Source organism: Bactrocera neohumeralis, chromosome 4, assembly GCF_024586455.1.
Source record: "Bactrocera neohumeralis isolate Rockhampton chromosome 4, APGP_CSIRO_Bneo_wtdbg2-racon-allhic-juicebox.fasta_v2, whole genome shotgun sequence".
Classification (NCBI taxonomy): Eukaryota; Metazoa; Arthropoda; class Insecta; order Diptera; family Tephritidae; genus Bactrocera; species Bactrocera neohumeralis.
Genome location: NC_065921.1, coordinates 4,466,732 through 4,491,563, shown reverse-complemented (window position 1 = coordinate 4,491,563; position 24,832 = coordinate 4,466,732). Strand labels below are relative to the sequence as shown.

The 24,832-nt window shown below is 33.1% G+C and overlaps 1 protein-coding gene across 1 annotated transcript in view; it reads right to left on the bottom strand.

Annotated features, from left to right (window-relative positions):
* The window catches only part of LOC126757491 (uncharacterized), a 184,154-nt gene that overhangs the window by 134,255 nt on the left and 25,067 nt on the right, over nt 1-24,832 (bottom strand). The window lies entirely within an intron of this gene.

Below are 24,832 nucleotides of genomic sequence, written 5' to 3'. Positions count from 1 at the left end.
CATGAGTAGAGTGTACATATGTTTGTGAAAACAGGGGAGGATGTGATTGATTGTACGAAAGATATTGCTCGAAAACTGAACGCCAACACTAGTGACTCAGTTTCCTAAGAAGCGGCTAAAGAGGTTGCACATGTTTCACGAATCTCACCATTTACCCCAGAAATTGCACGAAACTAAGGCAGGAGGTATGCCATAATAGGATTTGTAAATTTGCATTTAAAACAAATTACGTGTGATTGTTGGCGCAAGCAGTCTTAGGTTGCTCTGCGTTGATGTGATTAGAGCATTGCATACTTAAGTCAAAAATGAATATTATATTCTGTTTCTTTCACTTAAAATAGGTGGTTATTTAAAATTTTTTCTCACCATTGAGAATTTGAGGACAAACTTTGTACTATAAACTAACTGACTAATATTTTGACCGAAAAAAATTTCGTCTCTTGACTTAAGTCTTGTTTTTACAGATTTATTTTTTCCATTTAGCAATTTCAGGTTTTTTCATTGATGGATCATATATTAATTTTTTCGAACGGTAAACTGCATTAGACTCGAGAAAGTTGAATTTAACTTTTCATCAGATCAACTCCATGTATGACTTATATAACTTAGCATGGTGGCTTCCTTAATATCATTTGGTATAAAAATATGCTAATCGAGAATAGATACTTATCCAATAACCTATAACAACCTTCAGTTAATCCATGCATTCACTTATCTTTGCTTATATCCATTTCAATTGCTCCATTGATTTATTGCTTCACACTTTCAATTCATATTACATATAATGATTTCTTCTGCAAATTCAAAGGATATATTGCAATAACCATTTATATTAATACATATGTTGGTATTGTTCCACACGGACAAGCCTACTGAAGGAAGCGTCTGTTACAGCAGTGGCCCAATATCAATTTGCATAAGTTTGAAAATTTCCAATACAAGAAGCATATTCTGCATCAAACACACTCACACTTATGCAGCAATGCAAAGCAATTGTGGACTGAAATTCAATAAAAATCAATAATAAATTATTCCCTTTATGCTCAACACCTTTGGAGTCTCAGTGCGGTTTTTTGCACCCGCGATTTTATCGCTGCTTCGCGATGAGTGTTGTGTGCAGATAGCCGTACAACAACATAACTGCCTTAAAATTATTTTAATATATGTTTTGAGTGGCAGCTCCCATAATTTAAGGTCATTATTTATGAGTTTCGTAAAATTGAAAGCGAAAACGTATTCAAAGTAAGAGGAAGAAAAAATGGAAATGGCAGGAGTTGATGATACATTTTTTAGTATTTTTAATGTTAATCTTATTGATTTGAGATGCTAAACCAGCTTACTTTCAGAGGTAATTATGTAAAATAAATACGTTTTTCTGCTTTTAATTCAGGTAATTTTTAAAATGAAAGCAAGCTTGAACAATTTTAAGTGATTCTTTGGAATACAAAATATGTTCATGTAAACAAAGAAACTTGCTGACTATACAAAATAAAGCTTGAATGACTTATTATGTTATTTTTTACATTGAGCATCTACAAAAGTGCAAACTTCAATTAAAAAATTACTACATTGGCATAATTCAACAGCATAGTAGCCATAAACGAGACTTTAGACGTGATGTCACGTGATATGATAAGATATGATATAATGTTACCATACAAATAAACTTGATATGAATTTATGATCTGTGATATAATATTTTATGTGGCGACTTTTAGTCAAGCGACATGACTTTATGTATCTTTAAGTCATGTGATATGCAAGAAAATCATATGATGTGATGTAATGATATGATGTCGTATGTTGCAGTAAAATTATTTTAATTATTATATTAAATTATAATTAATATATTAAAATAATATTTGTAGTTCAATCATTTTCTTGTATTTACTTCGACTGTACTTCTGTAAAAAATAATTTCGGTGTACGTTTTAAAACCTAAAATGATTATAACACATTCCTTGCTTACATCAGGTTTAGCCCAAAAGCGATTTTTTATTTTAATAACTCACTCATTTTATTAATGCTTGACTGCTTTATAATTGCTTGACTGAGATTACATGAAGGCTACATGGCAATTGTAAATATGTTAACCTGTTATGTTATTCTACTGCTAGCCCGAGGAAAATCTTTTTGTTAGTGTTCGCATGTTATCAACTTTAAAATCACGACGAGTGTGTTTGACAGCAACATACACGCCTCTTTAGTATCAACCCACTTAACCAAATATTAGCATAGGTTTAACCATGATAGGCTACTTTCTTCCATACTTCCTTCACCATTCACGTTTTAAACATGTCTCTCTGCCTCTCATGTTCCAATTTCGTTTGAATTACACGCACAAAAGCTTCCAAGCATAGTCAACAGCAGTAGGTAGATGTACTATATATTTGAGTATACAAGTAGAAGTGACATGCAATTTTTGAGCAACCTTAGAAGATGGCAATTTTGCTCAGACATTCTGTGTACCTACTGGTGTTGCAATGTTTTGTCATTAATGCACCTTTTTACATATCCATTGCCACAAAAACCGTTCATAATACTTCATTTACACTAATAAAATCAACCATTACATGCAAGTTTTAAAAATGTGTATCCATTGAAGACTACAGGCTGCAAGCTAGCTTACGCACACTAAATACATGCAAATCTTGCTTTGGTTGAATAATACTAGAATTGGTTGCAAATTAATGAAGCAATATTAAAACAGGAGATGGTGAAAGGAGAATATTGCATATAGTGAATTATTTTCATTGAGCATTGAAATACGCCACAAATACCATCTGCATTGTTGACCTACTGAAAGCAAAATGTAGCGAATCAGTTTGTGTACGAAAAAGAAGGGGTAAATGTTAAGCTCTAACCTTTTCACAAATGAAATGAAGCTTTGTATGCAAAAGAGCAATTCGATGGCTTAGTTAAAGAAATATTTTTCAGTAATCGGTTTTTGTGTTTAGTGGCACTTGTGAAAAATTCAATGAAAGGATTAAAGACCGTAATGCAATTTCTATCGGCTCATGTAAGGTTTATGCAATTTAAAATTTTATAAATTTGTAAGAGCAAACGGATTACAACGGCTTAAGTAGAGAATTCAATTGAAAAATAATATTTGATTTTAAGGAATCCTCGGACACAACAAGGTACTAGAAAATAAGAAAGAGTAGGTCAAGGTCAATCCGCAAGCAAAACCGAACTCAGATTTTCCACATATAAGAAGAGAAGAGAGAGTTGTTTTGCTTTTTTTATGCAGCAAGTGTCGTAAGTCGTAAATTTTGATGCTTAATTAAAAATTGTACATTTGCTTGCCTTGCTTCCAATTTCCTGGGTGAACTATATGAACTTTCTTTTATATATGAACATTGAAAGGCAGAGACGTGTGAGCGTTGGCAACCAGCAGAAGGCAAGAAAGGGAAAACATGCAAAAACGAACTTCCAAACTGTGATAAAAAATTCTGCGAAAAGAAGAGGCATAAATACATACAACTTTCCACAACCATTGCAACTTTTACAGATTTATTCATGTCCATTTTTGGTTTTTTATGTTTTTTTACAATCGCCTTCCGCTTTATTAATAATTAGTGAACGCACCATAAATTTAACCGCAATTCTCGCCTTCACTTTGGTGCACTCTGAAAACTCTCGTAGCCACTGACAATGTTTCGTTAATAATCAAACCTTGGTTGACGGCAGCTCAGTATTTGGTAACCGAGTCCTTAGAATTCGGTATTGGGATCGAGTGATACCGCTGTCAGAAATGATATGATCTTTCTTACAAAATTTTGATGATCAGCATGTACTATATTATATGATATGACACAATATGGTTGTTGAACTTGAGATATAGTACGACAGCAACGACATCTATTGACAAAATACGAAAGGACTACCTAGAATGACTCCTGGCTGTGAGTCCATTGCATAATCTTCAAAATACATATGATGAACTAGAAAAGGTATAAATTAGTTTGACACATTCACATATGCATATAGCTTGTGTAACTAGCCGGCAAAAGTCGGAGTTATTTCTACTTACCATACTGCGCAATCCAAAGCAAAGTAACATTCCCAAAGTCTCGCTAACGAATTGAAATCTTAAACATACGAGAAAAACGTTTGCAGTTTCTTCTATGCTATTAAGGAAATAACATTAGTCGTTCGCTTATGGCGTTGTTTTTCCACATGCGTTCCACTGTCTTTATTCTACAACCAATGTCTTCCTCAGCAGTGCACCATGTAAATTCTGCAGTCTGCCAAATATTTCTTTTACTTATTTTGATATATTGACATTCATATGGTTAGATGCCACGACTCGAGAAATACGGTACATTCATTTTTCCTTCTCTCGACATATTTATTTGGCCGTATTTTTATGCATTTCACTAAAGCTGAGGGTTTTTGTGTGCTGATAATACCGTTTTGTCATCATTTTCGCTGCCGCTCATGACAAATACGATTACCATAAGTTTAATGTAATTCGGTTATGATTTTTTTTTGCTCACGCCTCATCAGCTTTATGGTAAAATCTTTTGGTCTTTGACGAAATCGTTTGCAGCATCGCACTTTGGCACATCCTGAAGCCTAGGAATTTAGTTGATATAATTTATGAGTGATATTTCAGAAAGTTAAAATCGTTATTTTTGTGAATTTAATGACTTAAATATTAAGTAACATTTTGAACGTTTATTAGCGCTATTAATAAGTCTTACGACTTAAATAAGTATCATCAACTACGAATTATTATTAGACTGACAAGACGTTATTATTATTGTTTTTTAGGAGCACTTTAGAAATTTTTTTAAAACTGGCATAAACGTGAATACGAACTGTTTTTATAAGGTCTTTAAGGTCTATTTAATACAACTCAAAATTTAACAATTTATTGGTTTCAAAGTTAAATGGGTTTCATTAACTACTCAGCTTAAACTCATTAAATCAATAATTGGCTTTCAGCTTACTTTTATCTTATTTATTTAAACATTCTCAACTAACTTATATAAATATATCAGTTTCGGAAATCCCCCCTGTGTAAAAGTATATTTACTCAGCTGTGTTTTGTTCAAGCTCACCCAATCATTATTGGTACTTGCTTTAGCAATATGAGAGTTAATTGCCTTTGCAATACAAAATCAAAATGTATGGTATTCACTTGGCAAACTTTGCATGCTATTAAATTTATAATTACCACTTTGCTAGGCTTATATAATTACTGATTTTGGTTCAACGTCAATTAGCAATAAAATTTGGTTAGTCATTGTTGCCTGTGCCCTGTGAGTGTTTACCAAAATACTTAGGAGCGTCATTATAGCATTGCCGTTCATTGATATGTATATAATATTCTTGAGGTATTTCCATCAACGCTCGGCAAAATGTATTCAAATAAATCACCTCAAAAGTTCTATGTCAGTAGTTTTAAAAAGGCGTAATATAACAGTGAATATAATTTCCGGATATAAAGACGGAAAAACGGCATAATAATATAATTTATTTGCTAATCTAACTCAACCACCTCTCTAAAATCCAAATTCGTGCTAGTGCCAAATTGAAATTCTTCATTATATTCACAAGTATATAAAAAGTCAGTTATAGGCTATAGTTTGCATTAAAGGTCAGTGGTTCACAAGAGTGGCAATTTCTTGCATACTTTTACACTTTATATTCATGCGTGCCCGCACATGTATGCCCTGTACATTTTGTGTTCGTCTTAACTTTACTTAAGTATGGTCATAAACCTCAGATAGGTGGGCTGGCGTACGGTTTTAGCAATAATCCCTTCGGGCACACAACACATGTATATTCATACTGCTGACGCCAAGAATGGCTTCATCAAGGTTTCGGTAATCGAATTGGCATTCAAATTGATTTAAAGTATAATGAAAAGCCTTTTTATAGGAATGTTGTTTTAAAATTGCTTTACCTTGAAGAGTTTTCAGTATCTTTTGGGTCCTTTTGACGTACATAAAAGTTTTTATACTAGTGCTGAATACATAATGTTGCTGCTTAAAATAATAGTAAACCGGCTTGGTTTTTTTTTTAATCTTAAATAATATTAAGAGAGGAAACTGAACAAAGTAAATTGAAATATTTAAATATTTGTAAGTACAGTAGGTTTCAAATACAATTTTTAAATTCTGAAAAAATGTGGTTTTACGCTTTTTAAATTCACAAAGCAATGACGACGACGACAGATCAACTCCTGTCACTAAGGCGTAATCCACCATTAAATTCCATTTAAACAGACATTTGCAACACGATTTCACGCAGTCAGGTGTGCAGGCGCGGAGGCAATGCCTTCAAATTACGAGTAGTTTGCTGTTTCAGCGGGTGACTTAAGCTTACTTAGAACACTGTTCACTTCTTGGCGAACCGCAAGCAGCTTTGTGCCAATAGCTATAACAACTTAAGCTGCGGCCTTATTCGCACTCAAAACTATTAGTTGATATGCAGTTGTTGAAGAATGAAAAGAAAATGAGGAAGCTTCGTTGGCAAAGCTCGCCCTTCGTGACTGCATACTCAAGTACGAATTACAAGTTGTTCACCAAAGCTTTAACCACTTACATATGCAAACATGGCATGTGTGCTATTGGCTGAGTCTAGGAGCATATGTATATTAACACCATACTTGCTCATTTTCATATATGTGTAGGTTTTGGGCAAAAGTTTATCTTCTGTTGTCTGTGATTTATAGGTAGTTACATGGGATGAGTATTGAGAGAGTCTCACTTAATCATTATTCGGGTGCACTATGCACACAGGTAGTAAAATATGTGTTTCCGAAATTTTTTAACCTAACAAATACCAACATATCAAGGTATAGCTTAGAACAACGACAATTCAAAAAAGATTAGTTTTGGATAGAAAATGTCAATAAGTTACATATTCGCAGGGAAATATAATTTAAAATTAAACTTGCACGTCATCTACACCAAAAACTGCCGTCATTCGGAAACTACCGGTGACATGACACAATCCGAAAATAAGGTAATGAGTAATTACATGTTCTATTCTTAGGATATAGAATCAGTCATACTCTTATGAAACAATATGTTCTTTCAAACGTGTGTGGAAAAAATCACAACTCTCTGCATACACCTAGATATCTGACTTTCTTTCAATTTCATACTTGTAATTTGTTATTGTTATGACATTCAAACATAAATTTTGCACCTTCCTTGCTTCATTATTGAAGACCATTGGTCCATGACCATGCACCATTTTCACGTCAAATAAAGAAAACTTCGCAGGCAACTTGAAAAGTAAACTTTTTGCGCTTAAAGCTGTAACATATATAATATATAAAGGTTATGCATGACTAAATGCATAAAAAGCTTACAATTATTCACAAGTAAATGTTAAGCGAACCGCATCTTGGAGAGCAAACTAAAGACCATAGTGTTAGTAAGAAATGTAAAGCTATAGGGAGTAAATCTGTTCTCTTTATTTATTGGCATTTAATAAAAATTAAAAATTTGCAAGCATGTAGACGAAGTAAATTTTGTTGCGAATGGAGGCGTAAGTTTGTTCACTTGCAAAGTTAAGATAGTTTCTTGAGATTGCATTGATAGAAATTCAGATTAACGGAGCAATAAGTAGAAAGATGGTTCAGCGTGAGCTAAAATATTATGTAAATAGGACTCACAAATATACATACATATACTTAATTAAACTAAAATTCTGAGTTCAGGAGAATATTATAATCGTATTCAGTTCAGCGGGACTCTCTTTCGTTTCCTCGATAATTTCTTTGGAAATGTAGATATAATACAGATACACATACTTTAAGTTATCTAAACTAGTATACCCTGTCATCCTAAACGTTTAGCTTGTTTTAGATATCTGAAGCCTATTTGTCTGAAGTATATTTGCTATTTCTCGAAGCTAATGCCACTTAAGCGCAAGTGTGTTCAACTTATATTATGTTTTTTTTATAGTAATCGCCCCATTGCCCTTAGCTTAGCTATATTTGCAGATTTTAAATACCTCTAATGCGAGCTAATTACCATAGATATAAATTAAAAAAAAAACATTCCACAGACTTTTTAGAACACCTTTGAGTCAGTAAAAGCAAACTTGCCACCACGGGGTAACGCAAAAGACTTAAAATACTGTGATTATACAAAATTTTGCGAACAAAGCTCATTAAATTTCGCTCTAATCGCCTACTTGAGATTTTTCGGCTCCTTGCATGGTGAGTGAGTAAACACAGACAAGTTGGTGCCGCTTATACATCTAAGGGATGTGTCCACGTGTAATTAAATATGTGTATGTATGAGTGCTGGCTAAAAGTATCATAATTTTTGCTTACTCAAGAAAGTTAATGTTCTTGCCTACGAATTGCTGAACGACTTTCTAAAAAATATTGAGCCACTCACAAGCATATCTGCAGCTCAAGAAGTATATGTCGGTGTTGCCGCGAATGATGTGGGATTTGCGCTGGTCGACATGCAATTAAAACTTAATGTAATGTTAATTTTAAAAGAAGTAAAAACACAGGTGACAAATAGGCTCGAGCCTAGTACAGATTAAAAGTTCGGCTCCGTTCTCTTTAGGGAAACACATCTAATTTAAATTAGTGATGCATAAACATAGCTGATGAAATTTAAGTATAATGGCAATTTTAGTTGGAATTTTTGTCAAAATTAGTTAATTTAAAAAAAGGAGTAAGGCACAAAGTAAAGAAAAATTTTTTGCTCCAACATCAAAATAGCGTTTAAAATTACTTAATCAAATTTGCTAGGGAAACACATAAACATTTAAGTAATCAAAGCCAATTATATGCATAAACAGCTATAATTGTCTAAAGAAGATGAAATCTTCCTGTTTTGATTTGTGCAAGCAATTTACTTTCTAAAAATTATGCAATTGGTTGGCATAGTACTTTGTGGCTGAATTTTACAATATTTGAACCACCAACACGACCATCGATGTTGACCTATCGCAAATTGACAATCACTTCGTAAGCAATCGACACGCGAAGTCATGGCTACTAATAATAGGGAAGGCAACTCAATTCATACATAGCTTTTGCTAACATCAACTTGGCGTTCAAGCAGTCAGCAACCCTGTCAAAGAGAAAAGGTACAGGCAGAGTGATGAAAAGTGCAAGAAAGCATTATAGTATTAATTCCTTTATAAAAAAATTTAATGTTCAAAAATTCACAACAGATGCCTTAGGGTTTATAACACTTTGCATAATTCTAAGAACATTGTTCTTGCTCAAACTCAATAAGAAAACGATTGTTGAAATCAAACGATATTTATAATGGGTGAAACAATAAATTGCTCTTGTGAGCTATACTTGTGCAGAAATATTATCACAATACAAAATGGAACTTGAAGCAGAGTCTTATGCCATGGGGAAGCAGTTAATGCGATTATCCATCTTACCCTTTTATATATCCGAGGATATATAATAAATGTCAGGCACTGCGAATTCGTGGGCAATTATCTAATATGTTGACAGTGTTATTGATTTTGAGAATTTGCAGTTTTATTAAAACTGAATTGAACAAAAAAATTCTTTTTTTTACTGTTCTCCCAATATGATTTTAAGGAAAACGCGCTAATTTTGAATGTATAAGCAAACATTTGTAGATTAATATAAATGAAATTCAGCGACAAGAATTATTGTGTTAGTTAATAACACATGAAAAATGATTAGAAGCTTTTGTATTTCTAAAAAACTTCAAACATTTTCTTAAATATGAGTTTGTTAAAATTATGTGGGAGCGCGGATATGACAGCAAGTTCCATTCTTTATATCTCCGGGCAAAAACGAAAATTTGGCTGCAACGCTCCAAACTTTTGCTATTACACACTGAGTTTAGTACTTTCTCTTCCTCTGCTCGTATGCACTCATAAATTTGCTCCGTAACAAGGCAGACGCGGGTTACGCGGAGGCTAATTCGCACACGGCGCACCACAGAGGTATTCTGAATTCTGCAAATTGCTGTGGTAATGAATAATTAAAAATGACAAAACTGCACTATGCATACACATATGCAAATGTTTATGTGACGATTTCAGTGAACTTGTAGATGCGAATGCAGCTTTGCATGGTAAGACCGAAACGACGACCGTAAAATTGTTGTTTGCACGCGTGCAGATGCTACCGAAATGCCACTTATGCATGCTAGCAAGCAGAGTGCGCGCATTAAAATGTTCTTGCTGTTGTTGCAACCACCGAACGATTTGTGGGAATGCCGAGAATATTCTCGGTTTCTTGGTGGCGTCATCTATTGCACACGTTGTTTAGCTTTAAACATCGAGGGCATGAATAAAGTATGAACGTAGGCACGTGAGTCGGCTGGAGCGTAAGCGTGTTGCCAGCTGCCTCTTTTATATGCCAACTTTTACCGGTGCATGTAGACATGAAATGAAAATTGGTGCTTAGTTTAAAATTAATAGCTTAAAATTTTAATATTTCTTGATTAAGAAGATTTAGTACAGCTCTTATTGTAATGTGAACAAAGATTTACTGTTTGATTACGACTGTGTCTTTTTTATTCTTTAATTGATGACTGAGAAATCTTTAAATTGCTCATATTTATATTTTTGAACTGGCTGGAAAGATTTGCTTGCCAATATCAAGATTCAGTGGTATATCGAAATTTTATAACGCAGCAATAGATTATTCATCGCCATTGCGACCGTTAGCTTTCAGCTTATGTATTCACTTGTAACGGTATGAATGGAATTAAATGGAATGAAACGCATCCAAACGCTCACTTCGAATCAGTACACTTGGTTTCTTTCTTAAATAGCACAATCATTAACTTCCGTTATGTTGACAGTATTGTGCGGCCTCTTCGATGTTCGTAAAAGAACAATTGCAACAGAAAATATATTTAGTTCCCAGGGCGGCAACTTTACAAATAAATATCTGCGTGAATAAATTCGTCAGCTTTAGTAGCTCTTTGGATTGTAACACAGTTCAATATGTCCAAATCAGATTCTGTTTTTATTATTCTTTTAATTTGCAAGAAAATAAGAGCAACAATAAAACGCAAACTTTTAAACACGCCTACTTTTGGGCATCTCACATATCCCTCTCTTCCACTATAAGCACACAAAAATATATTTATGCGCATTTTGGCTGGCACAAATTTTGCTTTTGCTTATTTTGGTTCGTTGCCATTGTTGCTTTGACCCTGGGTCAGTTAGCTAATAGGAAGGCGAAACTGTGCATTGTTTGTCGCCGCTCTGAATTCCTTGCAAAGTTATTGAATTTCAGTGTCTGTCTTTAATTGTCAGTTCCACATATCAGTGTGGGTATATTCTGTTCCATTCGATAAATAATAAAAAACAGCTCAGCCTAAAAAAATCCTCATTGGTAAAAAAATAGTATTCCCTTTTTACTACATAAACAATCTCAGTAATAGTGCCATAGTCTTTCGTCAGCCATTTATTCATTTCATTAAAGTATTCCACTTTGCATATCTTTCATTTTGTTTTATTTGCTGTTTACCAAAATTCTTCTGTTTATTGTGTTGTTATTCGCACTGTTGTTTACGCGTCACTTTGCTAAACCTTTTAAGTTAATAGATTCATATCTTATGCGACTGACTTATTGCGACTACCGGAATTTTTTTCGCCTGTTTATAATATTCAAATGGCACGCAAAGTTTGGAGAATGATTCAACTGTGGGCAAACACCATTCTACCAATTTTGTTCATTTAAAATATTTCACAAAATTAGTTATAGAACATATTTTTAGTTGTAAGCATTTGATTTATTTACTAGCATTTATTGTTATTGTTTCTTTGGAGCTGACCTCAGACAATAATAAAAGAAAGTTCGCTTTCCAGCTTTTGGCCAAACAAAATCCCTTTGTTTGGTGGGATTTTACTTTCTATTATGCTGATAATTTTTAAAAAATAATTTCATTTGTTTTATTTTGAAATTCTTTCAAATTTTTTGTTACAAAGTTTTGCTGGAAATTATCGAAATGGAGGCAATACAAATAGAAACTGCATTTTCAGCTTTGAATTAATAAATACACTGAAAATTGTAAACACAGTGGAACAAAACAGCACCAAGTTAATTTTGAGTAAATGATGTTAAACAACTTTGCTTGAACTAATATCATATAATTTAAGCCCTCGAAATGCGGAAATCGATGCAAATCCCCGCAGCTTCACACATCTCCGTAGAGTACATCATAATTTCAACAGCATAAAATTTCTTTCATTTCTTCATAAGAGTAAATACAAACACAGCTAGAAATACTGGAAAATAGAATGCTATTTAAACCGATAAACAATAAAAACGTAAGGACAGTGTAGTTTACTGCGAAGCGAATGCCATGACGTATACGTAATTTTTTGTGATAAAAGAGATTGCATTTCAATACCTGTCTACGTATACTTAAATAGTACAAAAGAGTAGAAACTAAGGAAGTTTTGTTAACATATATGCTCGCATATATAAATTTACATATTTCTATGAATACCCAAGTCGATGTTCAAAGAAAACCATAAATTCACATACATATTATACAGTGCTTGTAAGTATATAGCTGGAAAGGTGAGCCTATCAGCTATCAGGCTATTTTCAACAAATAGAAGCTGATTTTTTTGTGCTAGTTTATTAAGATACACATGTATTTTAAATTCGTGAATTTGAAAGTGTATACAAAGATTCCAATTCAAGTTATGTTGTTCTTTCCGGAAAAGCTGTTCACATTTCCGGTAAAGACTTTTTCATTTTTTTCTTCCATGTAGCATAGAGTATATATTGTGATCCAAATAAACAGACATGCCAAATATTGACATTAGAGAATTTGCTTAAAGGTTTTTCTTGTGCTGTTGCCAGACACTTGCTGATTTTTTTCATGCCACTTGCTGAAGGTATCTGTCTAAAGCTTTTAAACCAAGAACAAGCGTATTTATATATCTGATTTTTATACCCTATACAGAGTATACTAAGTTTGCCACGATGTTTATAATACATAAAAGGAAACTTCGAATATCCTATAAAGTATTTATGTAAATGACAAGCTGAGTCGCTCTAGCTATTTATGCATCCGCCCTTACATACGCGCCCTAGTCTCTCAGTTTTTGATCGAAATAAAATTCTTATATGGAAAACTTTTTCATTTGACTATCCTCATGAATTTGGGCATATATTACTTTCCAAGGCATCGCTACAATTTTTGAAGAAATTGTTGAAATAAGACTGCTTTAGCATGTAGCTGCCATTCAACTGGCCGATGAAGCTCAAGTCTTTGTAAGGAAATCTGTTATATTTGTCAAAGTATCCTCATGAATTTAAGCATATATTATTTTCTTAGGAATTGCTGCAATTTCTGAACATATTATTCCGATCGAACTGGTATAGCTTATGGGTACCATCCAAACTGAGCTATCAACATCAAAATAAATGTATGGTTTTTACATTTTTTCTTACTATAAAAAATGCGACTGTGATAATTATTATAGGTTCTGAGCAGGCAAAACTACCATTTTTCCTTGTTTATACGTAATACTGATTAAACCGATTTAACTCTGAAATATTTTCTCTTCTTCAGGGAATAAATTTCCTAAATGACTCCACTTGTAAAATAACGGAGAAAAAGCTCTGTGAAGTAGAATTTCAACATGTCACTCACAGAAATGACACGAATGCTGTTGAAAATCTATTCCATTGCAGGAACTTGTATGCTACAGACCAGTAGCCACAAATTTAAACAGAACGAAAGCCAGTAGCTAACTTCATTCTACCGATGACAATCGGTTTGAAATGTGAATAATGTTATTGGGTTAATAGTAGCTGCAGCTGTGTCAAATTGACTCCCACACTGTGTAACTAAGCTGAAATACCTCTGTATGCTCAATGGCAACTGCAGCAACCAGCAGCATTTAGAACTGACAAGCACATTGCTGGAGGAAAATTAAGTCATTGAATGAACAAGTGATTGATGCAGAACACGTGGGCGTAACACATGCTCCATATAAATTTTGGAAAATTTTCGGGTTCTTTAGGTTGTACATCAGCATTGTGGTCGGACGAATGTTTCAGGAAAATGTGTGAGTGACAATGAGCAGTTAATTGCTTTTTGTATCGGAGTTCTTAATTGCAATGCGTGTTGCTATATTTCAAAGATTTTCACAATGCTGATTTCTCATGGCACCGATTGCCTTTATCGATCTTCTCGCCTAAGTCATCTGAAACAGTAGTTGACTGTATGAATAATAAGGGTCATTCAAAGAAAATGTGTAAGATGCCTAATCGAAGCTACAAAGTGGTAGTCACCGATAATAGAATTACCAAACTCATTGCTCAGGAGACGAGTTCTATCAAAGGTTCTGAGATGTTATGTTCTGTCATGGTTACACCTGCTTAGGAAAGCTCCAGTAAAAAAAACCTGTAATTAATGACCAAACCAGTAAACATAAGCAACATACATTTTATATAAATCTGTGTGTGCTCTTGCTTGGAAAACTATAACCAATTTGTCCATATATGCAAAAGTTCACATATTTCCCCTATAAACACAAGCACCCCTTTGGTAAACTCATTTTTGCAAAAGAATTATTGTTCTGGAGATTGTGGTTGCCAACAGTTTAATGTTGTTTGCATTTTAGTTAGAGTGCGGCTGAAATGTGTAAACAGAGCTGCTAGGCTACTATGTAAATACACTGGCCGAAAAGTTGCAACCACATGGGCACATGAACATGTATATGTTTGTGTTCGTCTAAATTGTGTGGAGAGCTTAGAGAAGAATGTCGCATTTTAGAACAAATTAGAAACAAAATTGCAAAGCGAGAGAAAAGTGTGTGTGGCCACAATCGCAAATATCGCCGCACTTGTGTCCGGTTAGTAGAGAATGCACATACACTTTTTTGTCAGCAAGCGATGTCTATGTAAAGTCAACATTTTAAGTTCTCATTTGTGTGAAGAGAATGAAAATTATTGAAAATGTCAACTAGAGGAAGTAGTAAAAGAAAGAAAGGATTTGTATGTAAGTATGTTTTGTTAAGGGCTTACGGGTTTCGATTTTTTTCTTATTAAATTCCACAACATCTTTAAAATATTGTCCTAAATTTTCAAGTTGAGCCGAGTAATAGTTTCAGATATACGGCCTTATGAATTTGTGCGCTCGAGGCTAGTTAGACTAAGTGCGCCGTCTTTAAACGCGTTTTTTCGAAACAGTATTTTTGAAGTCGGTTGGCTAGATTTCTCGAGAATTATTCAACCGATCTTCATGAAATACCTAAATTTTTATTTTTTTTTGCAAAAATATCTGCCAAAAATTCAATTTTCATTTTTTTCTTTCGTCCAAGTTCTAAATTAGGGTTTAAACTAAAACACGTATTTTTTCACTTTAGATTTTCTTGTAAGGAGTTATCCTTCCAACGCCGGCTCATCTTTTTTCCGGGGGTCACCATAAATGGCGTCGTAATGGCTGAGTTTAAAATATTTTTTTTCCAAAAATTTCAGAATTCTATACTAATAATGTATATTTGTAACTATAAAAATTCTAACAAAATATTTAATTCTTTGTATGAGAAAATAATTGTTGAAAATGATGTTTTTACCTAAGGAAATCCGTGTAACCCAAAAGAGTTGAGCTACAATTATCTAAAACATATTCTGTGCATTGAATATAATAAAAGTCCCTGAGTTTACAGAGAAATAACAGCGGGAGATTTTGTAACACTTTAAAAAGAAAAGTGTTCGAATTTTTAAATTAAATTTATTTTGTCAAAAGGTTCAAAATCTTGAAAAACATGCGAATTTCGCTTTTACAAATATTGTGTCTCCTTGCAACCAAACGTCGTTGCAACTGCGAACATAAAAGAGGTACACATTAATGAAGGACCACAAAGACTTTAAGTTGACAGCATAATACCCTTGTACTCATACAAGCAATTAACTAGCTGAGAATCACAGTTATGTGGAAAATTAAAGAAAAATGGAACAATGTAATTGACCTTGTGTTGTCATCGCCTGAAGGATTAAATACCAGTTGAATTGTACGTGGTTGCAACTATGACAGTAGTTAAAATGTACTACATTCTCTCAAGAATAATTAAATTAACCTCAACTACATATAATAGTAATAGGAGACCTGTTAGAACAAATGTACCATGTCACTGCAAAGCTTGTTTGCCTTCAGCTACAAGCTCTGTGTATGTGATCAACCCATGTACATTAGGGAAAGCGAAAGAAAGGAGAAACAAATTTATGGTTCAGTGAAAAATTAACACTGCAAGGCAGCACCTTTAAAAATACCACACCTTTTGAACTGTTAGGAAAAAATTACTCAAAAATGTATTTAAGGAAAACCTTTTCTCCTCTCAAATTCGTATACTTAAAAGCTTTGAAAAGTAAAAATAAATTAATAATGGTTGTCAAAAAAGTCTTGCGATATTTTTATTGAATTTTTTTTTTATTGAAATTGAAATGAATTTTTGATGACTTATGCCCAGCTCTTGACCGATGCTACGGCTGCTACTATGTCGGTCTCTTTCGACCAATTTTTTATCGCAATTTTCGACGACTGAAATATATGTTCACTACGTATGTAGCTATTTAATCCCTTTTGAATAAATTATTTTTTATTTTGTAAATTTTTTTTTTTGAATTCTTACAAACTTTCATTAATCGAACAATACAATATAGTACGTTTACATTTTAATTAATTTTAAACTGACCAAGGTATGCAGATATTGGATTTCAATGAATTGCAATATTCGCACCTATTTCATCATAATGGGTCCCCAAAAGCAGCCAGATAAATTAAAATAATATAATAATTGAAGATTATTCAGTATAAAATAGACAATAATTTTTTAGTTTTTTTAGTTTCGAATATTTCTGACACCATTTATTGTAATAATTGGCAACCAGATTAGCTTCAATAAACAACGTCCTGTTTTTATTGTGTACCCCTTTCAACTGAAACACCCTGTAGCTCATTATGTTTAAAATATTTGCAATATATGCTATGGAATTCCAATTACATTCGAAAACTTAAAAACGAGCATAGCAGTTTTTACAGCTTAACAGCGAAATTTAATTAATCTAAATTCAGAAAGTATTTTAATACAAAAAACCTTGTTTTCTAATAATAAATATTTTTATATATTTTTCTGCTTTGTTGACTATTCTGATAGTACTTTAATAGTATGTTTGTTATTCTTCTTTGTAAAGCTAAAAGTGAGTACTATATGTTTTTCTTTAAAAATGTAATTGACAAAGTATGACAATGTTGCTCCCACTTATTTCTCTCTCCAAATACAATTATTTTTATTGCTTCCACTTGTTCGGCAGTTTGTGGCAAGCATTGAACGAATCAATAGTACCTATCTTCCGGTCCATTAAATTGCAGTTCAGAAAACATTCAAGTAGTTCTGCTTCTTTCTAAACATTTCAATACATTGTTTACCAGTGCTCCTTAACCGTTAAATCGCTGACGGCATTTTATGGTGGAGAATTGAATTTTATCCCTTGCAACAAAGAAATGATTTAGTTTCTTTGTAAATGTAGCATAACACTTGCGTTATATATTTCTGTTTATATGTTACAATTGCGCTGGATAGAAAAAAAGAAGTCTCAATGAGATGGAAACTTTAATAATGATAGATACTGCGATCGAGAGTTTGACAGTAACAATACGTTTCATGACATTATGGTAGTCGGAAAGCATTATTCCATAGATGTTGACGCAACACTCCAGCACCAATTTCTTCATTTTATTGAAGTGTTGATCATAAGCTGATGTTGATGGCCGTTGTCGGAGTACTCGACGTTGTGTTTGATGTGTGCCAAATAAAATAAAATAATTAGAATTTGGTAACAATTCAGATTTGTATATTTGAGTAGGTGTAATATATATAATTATGTATTTAAGTATGAGTTTATACAATAATAGTTCAACTGAAGGGTTATTTATAAATATAAATATAAATTTTGAATAAAACCTGATGTCGTTAATTTTTCCCGCGTTGATATGCTGATGTTGCTACTAATGCTGTTGTTGCTGCTGATACTGCTGCTGTAGGGTTTTGCGCTTGTATGTCCATCCGCTCTGGTAATTCGTTTTATTGTGTCTTTCCGTTCTTCGTCGTTATGTTGACGCTGCTGAGTGTTTTTTGCATTGTCCTCCTTACTCGTCTAATCGTCGTCGAATTAGCGATGTGTTCATTTCGTATGAACAGCCGTCTTGGACGTGGTTCGTCGGCAACGCGGTCTCGACTCTCTTTGAATAATTTGTAGCAACAAAAACTACTTGCTCACTAAAAAATTATAACCAAAGGCCACACAAAATTTAATGAAACTTCCTTGTTGAATAATAATTTCGTAAAAATAGATGAATGCATTTGATGTACTTCAGAAAGGCAAGCGATACTTATGATTACTTTGATGTGAAATTTGGCACAGAGTCGTACTATTTAAAAAAAACAAACAAAGTTACCTTATTTTATTGATGTTGCACGCATTTCTCCCTGCCACAAACAGATTTTTCATTTTCGACATATTTTGAAGTTTTCTTCTTTTTTTGCTTAAAAATGTAAGAAGCCAAAGCTCAAGTAGCCTTAACCTGATTGTAAGAATAAAAACTTTTCATCAGAAGGAAATTTTTTTTATGGTTTTGTACATTTTTCGTGTATAATTTAACTTCAAACCTTTATCCTCGGTTCCAGAAATGCCATCTACTTCGGCATAAACTGCATTTTGTTCTCAATTAAGCTGACACCTGCAAGTTATTCTCGCTTATGCAATTTCTTTTACATCACAAGTACAGCGCTAACGACTTGGCAGACCTTGTCAACCGCAAAAGTCACTTAAGGCCACTATGTTGTGCAACATAACTTATACAACATACTAAAACTTCAACATGTGTACATCAAGTTGCACTTTGCAAAGTTATTAGAGGAAAAGGTTGTGCGGAAGACTGTTTGGCACACACCGCTGAAGTTTGTTTTCAAAACTGTTTAGTAAGTACTGGTGTTCTCCATGTGTAGGCGATGCATAAAACTTGAAAAAATTCTGCTTCCTTATAATGGAATGGAGTTCATTTAATTCGTCATTTTAATTTTAGAAGTATTTACCACACTCACAGTTAACTTCCTTTAGATAAACTCAAAGGGAAAGAGGTTGCTATATGTATACATTTCTGCTTATTTATTTGCAGCATAAAACATAGCGAATTTGTCGTTACATCTGTCGTTACAAAGTTAAGGTACGTAAGATTGAGGATCAATCATACGCCATCTACCTGAATTTGCTTTGATGGCCTGATATTTTTTAGTGTTAATAATTTTGAAATTTAGCACGGAACTCTATTTGATGACTGAACTTTAATCATCAAGAAAAGCCGGTAGAATAAAAACCATACTAATATTTTTTTGTGGATCTCCTTTACTTATTTGTACTGGATCAATGTAAAATAACATTTCCAGATCTGTTGACTAATTCAACAAATTATCTGCAACTGACCACAAAATTGCGGTAAATATTGCGAAAGGGAAAAACAACTTTTAAATGTGAGAATAAATATCAAAAGCAAAAGTTGAATAATGTTTCATAAAAGCTATATACGTATGTCTAGTGGAGGATTATTGGTGTGTCAACCTCATTTGTGGCGACACAAAAATATTCGATCCAACTGTTGCTGCTGTTGTCTCTGCGGTCTTATATGAGGTTATGTTGGCGGCAGCTCGGCTGCTACTGCGATTTCGGCTCTGCCATTAACATTCACTCGTTCGCTGACTTTCAGGCTTAAGCAGCTTAAATTGCGGGTAGCATGTCGGCGCACATGATTAAAAAACTTTTCGAGAACTACTCACATACACACAAACATTTATTTTATTGTTGCGCTATCCAAGCCACACGGGTGCTTATGAGCTGCAGGCTAGTGGCTGTGAATTATTAAAACTCGCCGCAGAGCACATAGCGGGCGCGGCGAAGAGACGAGAAAAGTAGAAAAAATCATATCTTACACATGGAACGAAGACTTTTAACTCTCATCGAATAACCGCGAGCAACTTTTTACAAGTACTCGTTTCAATAGTTTGGGCCTAGTGCTCAAGGAGTTGAATGTAAAAATAGGGCAAATTAAGAATTGGGTATTAGTATTCTATAACAATATTTTCAAAGTATTTCTCTTCGCAAACCATGTAACCAAAAATTGGTTGTGGGACAAAAATGAAATATTTGTCGTTTTATTCGATTTTAATATGTTCCAACCTCATTTTCAGATTTCAGCAGAAATTCGTGTTCATAATCATCCGAAACGAATCAAAGATAATGATCGCCTTTGATATACCATACATATATAATGCGCACACACACAAAACATAAATTTATTAAATGCTAAAAAGTGTAATCACCAAGTCTAAAAAGTCTTATAACCATTTAATGTCATAGGATGCTAGTGACAGAACCATTTATTTTCAATTAGTCGAAAATATTCAGTCATGTCGTTGAATATTTTTGATTTGAAATTACTCTATTTCATAAATAATTTTCTATTTTATGCAAAAGTGTGTGCATGAAGTGCATTCTTTTTGAATTCTGATTTTTGTGTACTAGCGACTTTTTGCATTCGAGCCCCTAAAACTATGCTAATTGTGCCCCTTTTTTCATTATATTGTAGATCATATTTTGTACTTTTATTCCACAGTGAATGTTCACTATATTACAGTTCTATTTGCCGATTTATTATTATTCATACAATTCATAATTTCAATGCAGTAACTTCATTCAACCTATGTAACGCTGGCATATGCTGCGTTTTGTGCACAAATATTGCTCACAGTGAAATGAAATATTTATAAATTATTTTACATTAATTTCTATTATATGTAATTGAAAGTATTTTTTAAATAATATTACAGTTATTGTTGTAGTTCAAATAAGTGATATAAACTTGCTTGATTTTCTTTTGTGGAATAAATTTAAACAAATCCGAATTTTTATTTCTTCTGCCTTTCATTGTCAGAAATATTGTCTGCACATGAAATTTAGCAGCTGCGAGAATTTAAAATTCACATTTATTTTAATTTACCGCTTTAGTAGTTGCTACGTACAAATCCTGACACCTACATTGTCAGCATGTAAGTGGGCGCCCAGTAAATCATGCGAATTGTGACATATTTTATTGCAAGCAAAAAACATTTGAAACCAAGTTGTGTTAAAAGAAAACCAAATGAGCCAAAAAATAGAATAGTGTGGGTGTATTATATAATGTCTTTGATATTTCCGGGAAATTTTATTTCCCCTTACCCCCAGTAGTAAGACAATTTTAAGAGCGTTTAATGTGAAACAGAAAACGTACTTAACTTTTTTCCGAAAACCCGAGTTTTGCCAATTGACTTGTACGCCTCGGTGTTTAGTCTTGCTTTTTCTTTTTATCTTACATATTATAGAACTGAGAGGATTGTCATCCTGCAGTAGAAAGAAATTCAAGTAGGAAAACGAAAAGACTATGTTCAATATTTTAATGTAAATTATATCACAAATTTATGTAGAAATTCATTCGTGCTCTCTGTGTTCACGATATTTGAAGCGGACTCAAGAAAACGAAGAAAGACTGTTTTAAAATGCAGTTATAAAGTTAATAATGACCTACTTAGTTAAGAAAGTCCAATTTTTCTTAAAAACAACTAGCAACTGCTTAAATTATTATGCCTCTCAAAGTAAGTAATAAAAGTAGTTTATTTAGTATTTATAAACTTTGCTTCCATTTTCGAGTTTATATATAGCAATTTAATGAAAACTCCCTTCTGATTAGGAAACTCCAAAGATATTTATGCTTATTGCAGCCAAAAAGAGTTAACTATGTATATTCTAAACAGCTTTTATAGCACTGGGATCATATACTGATTGAATTTGCCCTTTGCCAAGTGTTAAACACTATTCCTCTATTGGATTGTCAAGTCGCTTAAGAAACTGACTTTTATCAGTTGGCCAGAAGAGTTATTAGACTTGCGGATAATGTTACAATAAGTGACTTAGATTCTGCCTTTATTCCTTGTTGTATTTTAAGCGGGCGAATTTTGACATAAATTATTCTCGACAACTAGGGTGATTGGAGGAAATATTAGGAACAGTATCTTTTTTGCAACGTTTTGATAGTTATTTCATCGTTAAAAGTATAGATATCCACTCTCGTGTTTTTATATTTATCTTAAGTAATGATTAATTTTTAAAAACTTCTAAGTTTCAATATGCAAATGGTGACCAATAATGAATAAAGAAGCACCACCGGGCACCACTGTTGGTTAAACAAATATTTATATACATTCGTGATTTCTCGTTAAGACTAAAACCTAGAAAAGTTCGGACTGCAGATATATGTGTGTATGTATAGCATAATGACGTGGCAACATATGGCCTTTTCAATTTAAAACTTAATGTAAATCACATTTGTTGCGGATTATGACAATTAAATCGGAATTAGCAGTGTGAAAACAGGCTGGCTCTAAAGGACCAAGGATTTACGCTCGCTTCTGTTGCGAATACATTTCATTTATTTGATCAGTAGCAAATGTTAATTATTGCGGACGAAAATAATAGTGCGTAGGCATTTTAATGATAAACTGAGAGAGGATATTGAATTTGTGGCAATTTCGGTGAAAATTGTGGATTTAAAGCAGTTGCTTTGTAAAAGTAGAGAAAATCACATAAGTAGAGATTCTCACTGTTTTCCAAATTAAACATACAGATATATGTAAGTGAGTGCAAAAATAGTAATCGTCTTCTGTATTTACTCCAAAGGCTATCAATAATAATAATATGTTCAACTTCAAATATTTCTTATTAATAATATGATTTATAATCTTAGCATCATTGATTTATGCTTCACCTTTGTCACTTATGTTTTCAGCAGGCATACTGCCACTTCATTTTAGAAAGCATTAAATGTGCGGAAGTAACAATAAAAATACATTTTATTATAATAAATTATTATATTTCATAAACGCACACAAATGTTTTCCATAATTCATTTACACTTTGAGAACTTCTTGCGATTATCTAATAAATTACAATAAATTTACACGCGCCACCTCTTCACCTTTGACCACCCACGGTGCGTTACGGGTCTTGTGAAGTGGTGACCCGCATCTGCTAGCTGTCCAAGTGTGAATTTTCGCTTAGAAGGCTAACAAATATTCTTGCCAATTATTACACACATTCACACATTTAACAATATAATATTTATGTATCCGTTGAGTATGTTCAATTTGCTCCATCGTCCAAAGCCCGTAACACTTGTTTTATTTTACTGTTATTGTTGGGCATATTTATAACTGTTGCTTGTTTTCTCATTTTGGAAATATATTATAATCACAATTACATGTTTATATATATTCATTCGTGCGTATATTTATTACCAATAAAAACCACAAATAAATTGGTGTTGTTAGTCGTAAGCGTGTTGGTAAGACAACAACGGCAATATTATGGTTTTATAAATGATTTAGTTGCCAATTATCTTGATGTTACCTTCATTGTTAGTGACGGCTTGTTATTTAGCTTTGTTGATGCCCCTGAGAATGCGGGTAAATTTATACATATTTTTATTTTATGATGCTACTCATGGTTTATTCTGCTTTCTGCAAAACAATAGAACAATGAAAAAATGGAAAATAAAGATGTAAGAATAAAACACTGTTTATACCACATTAGATGTATTGTTTAAATGCAACTAAAACTGTTCAAGACCCAAGGTACCAAATATGGACCCCAGTACCTATAGGTGACTTTTGATCGATAATTTTGATTAAGTAATAATCCTTCTCTTATAATGGTATGTCTGTGTGTCAAAAATGGGTTGAATCGGACCGATACTTCCCTTAGCCACATATATCAAATATAAAGATTTTTGAACTTTTAACTTTTTTTTTTTAATGTTGGCTCTTTGTTCGAAGCTCAATATCGCACCGATAACACAAACATACTGAGACTTAAAACGCAATAACTTCACTTCCAATCAATGAAATGTCATGAAATTCTCACTGGACAATCGATAAAAATAGCAGATTCTAACGCATTAGTCCACATATAGATCACCCCCACCATGGGGCGCTAGATTCAAAAAGTCCTGTTAACTTTGGAACGCACCTTGTATATGCCGTTATGTCTTATCCAAACAAACAATGCGATCTAAACTATAAGATCTGAGTATAACATGAGTTGCAGGTTTGAACTGTGATTTTCAAAAATATAAAAAATTATCAATTTGCTGTTCTTTTGTTAGTTGTTTGGCAAGCGTATGCTGAACTTTGAAAAAGAACTCCAAAAACAGATGCAAGAAAAAAGCTTACCATACATGCTGATGTTGAATCTTTTACTTGTCTCGATGGCATTAGTCAACATTGTGTCTCCCGTCTGCATCTGTAAATTCGTTTCTGAACTCTTCAACTAACTTACATATATATGTGGGTATACTTTTGCACATAAATATGTACGAGCACTTAAACAGAATAGCAGTGCTCTTGGCACATGTCCATACTCAAATCACTTTTCAAAAAAGTTCAAGGTGTTAAATATTTGGGAATTAAAGGTACATGTCATACACTTGGCTTCTTCCTTTGGGAACATATAAAAGGCAAATTGAGGAGAATTCAGTCTACAAGCTTCTCGATGTTTTTATGCATTTTACAAAAAAGACATTTGACATTTTGCAATTCTTCGATGACATCAGCGAAATAAAACATACAAACATTTATGTGAAGGCTCAGAGTGACGTTAATATATTTGTATACGATTATATGACATACGATCTCGAACCCATGTTTTCACCCCACCTAAAGAGCTTTCAAAGCAGAGTCAAGGATAACAAGACATAATTGACATATATTAAAAATAAACCTCTGCTTT